Source organism: Octopus bimaculoides, chromosome 9 (assembly GCF_001194135.2).
Source record: "Octopus bimaculoides isolate UCB-OBI-ISO-001 chromosome 9, ASM119413v2, whole genome shotgun sequence".
NCBI lineage: Eukaryota > Metazoa > Mollusca > Cephalopoda > Octopoda > Octopodidae > Octopus > Octopus bimaculoides.
Genome location: NC_068989.1, coordinates 67532985 through 67536271, shown reverse-complemented (window position 1 = coordinate 67536271; position 3287 = coordinate 67532985).

The window sequence follows — 3287 nt, the reverse complement described above, 5'->3', positions numbered from 1 at the left end:
TCAAAGACTTTTGATAATCTTTTTCTAAAAAAGTGAAACCGGTTAAGTAAATAAATATCTTTAAAATAAGTGCATTTTCAAACCTTCTTTCATATATATATATACATATATATACACACTATCAGAGACACCCGGCGTTGCTCGAGATTAAAAGGGCATAGTCTGTTTATAATAAGTGGAGGCGCAATGGCCCAGTGGTTACGGCAGTCGGAGGATCGCTGTTTTGATTCCCAGATCGGGCATTGTGTGTATTTATTGAGCAAAAACACCTAAAGCTCCATGAGGCTCCGGCACTGGGTGGTGACGACCCCTGTTGTACTCTTTCACCCCAACTTTCTCTCACTCTTTCTTCCTGTTTCTTGAGTAACGCTGCGATGGACTGGCGTTCATCGTGCGTGTGTGCTTGCTCGTGTGTATGTGAGAGAGAAAGAGAGATAGAGTGAGTGAGTGAAGGTGTGTGTCGTTATGATTGACGTCTTTTAAATTACACACACATATCGAAAATGTGACGTAATAGTATAAAATTTTTACGATAGTTGATTTATGGAAAAGATTATGTTAAACTTTTGAAATGCAAATATGTGAATGTTTAATTTGTAGCCAAAATAGTACTAAATCTTTTGATACCCCATACGTCAAAATCTGTAACTCGGTTTTGGAAAGCACAAGGAATATATAATATCAAAGATGAGGCAGACCTGTACATGGCAGCTAGACTTGGTAGAAATAGCAGCCAAATCTCCCTCAAAACACCCTTCTGTCTTAATCCGACAATTCTGCCTATTATGTAGTTTGAATGAGAAATTGTAACTAAAGATTAATATTATTAACCCCACAGAGAGAGGAAAGAAAGAGAGACAGCATGGAAACGGTTTGGGCTGACTGTCATCCTGTACTCCCCTTGTTGCTAGCGAAATGGCATGAGCCGGCTGTCTGAGCAACTGGTTGTTTTGATTGCGGAACAAACAGGACATAAAGATTATAAAAATAGCGATTCTCACTTTGAAACTAATGATTTTGAAAATCGTTTTAGATTGCGGAACACCCAGCTCTCTCATGTATCCATGTTTAAAATTTCAGCGCGATCGGATAAACAATCCTCGAGTTATAAGCGCACAAACAGACGGACGGAACGGATTTTATATATTAAGGTATATATATATATGCATATGTATGTTGGTAAATAAATATGAATGTAAACAGACAGACATAGAGATAGATAGGCACATAGGTAATATGGACAGGCAAACGCACATACACACGCAAATGAAGACTGAAACACATGACCGTATACACACACGCACACTTCACACAAGGACACATATGGAGACACATCCATAAATAACAGATGCACGTACAGTCACACAAAAAACCATACACAAACACATTCAGACATGCACGCACAAGGAGACAGAGGTACACACATAAATACACATGCAAACACACACACACACACACACACACACACACACACACACACACACACACACACACACACACACACACACACACACACACACACACACACGAACACAAAAGCACATGAATATGCAGAATACATGCATGCAAACGTACACACAGGCATATATATATATATAAGGATTTACTTTTCGAAATGAGATAAAAGACCAAGGCTGTGATATTTTAGAGCATTTATAAATAGAAGTCTTACAGCTGTTTCCAGGATATTTATTATATCCCTTCATCGGAGACGATGCATACATACATACATACATGTTTGTATGCGCACACACACTGATCCACACACATGCGCAGAAACAAAGAGAACGCAGTTCGGATAACAGACAGTCAACAACTATTGAAAAGATAGCAAGACGCAACGAAAAGTTTAGAAAAAAATAAATAAATCAGTGGAAATTGAATAGGTGAGTGTGTTAAATAGTAAGGCACTAAAATAGAAGGACTCTCTCCAGGCACAATAGTATATACGTCTGTGTGTTTGTGTGCATTGTGGCTTTGTGCCTGTGCCTGTCCTCCACCACTGCTTGACAGCTGGTGTTGGTGTGTTTATATTCACGTAACTTAGTGGTTCGGTATATAAGGCCAATAAGAAAAGTACCAGACATCAAAAATAAAGGACTGGTGTCGATTTGTTCGATTAAAATTCTTCATGGTCGTGCTCCAGCGTTGTCGCAGCGTGCCCCAGCGCAGTCACAGATTGAGAAAGTTAAAAGAACCACTAAATTCCTTAGTAAAACTTTAAGGTAACTTTTGTAAACCGTTCGCCTATCTCAGTAATACAATGACATCGAAACCTATCACAGTCACTTTATCTGCTAGCAATAGCAATCCAAATGCTTTTAAACCAGATCCCAATGCTGGATGTTCAAGAACCAAATGAAGGGAAGATATTTAATCCCTGGATCATCCTGATTCAAAAAAGGTATAATAAGGAATAATGTGGAAAGCAAGTGTAGACTGAGAAACAGGAGTCCCAGAAAGACAGACAGAATTTTGCGGTTATTAATATACAATCCTAAAAGCCGCACTCTGTGTGGACTTTTAAGCTAGCTCTTGCGGAAGGTTAACTGGGCCAGCGGCCCAAAACTAAAGAAAGCTAAATAGTATAACTATGTGGAGGCACAATGGCCCAGTGGTTAAGGCAGCGGACTCGCGGTCGGAGGATTGCGGTTTCGATTCCCAGACCGGGCGTTGTGAGTGTTTATTGAGCGAAAACACCTAAGCTCCACGAGGCTCCAGCAAGGGGTGGTGGGGACCCCTGTTGTACTCTTTCTCCCAAACTTTCTCTCACTCTTTCTTCTTGTTTCTTGAGTAACGCTGCGATGGACTGGCGTCCCGTCCAGCTGGGGGGAACACATACCCATAGAAACCGGGAAACCGGGCCCATGAGCCTGGCTAGGCTTTGAAAGGGCGATGTTTATCGTTTATAATATATCTATAATGACTATATGTCCTGGTGGTGTTTAATCAGAAGTTAAGGACAGTTGAGAATTAATTCTGTAATGCAATCATCCTATTGCTTCAGTCCCAAGTTGAATTTTAATTGTTGGCCAATTTGTCCCAAAGTTCTTATCTCGACGTAAAATTAACGAAGCGAATGTCTCCCACTTGATCTCTGATGTTATCTGATAAACGCCAACTAAGATGGTGGGAATCAGCCAAGCTTTATCTGCTAGAAATAGCAACCCAGATGCTTTTAAATCAGAACCCAATGCTGGACGTTCAAGAACCAAATGAACGGCAGATTTTCAATCCCAGGATCATCCTGATTCCATAAAGATACAATATGTCTATGTAGAGCGAAT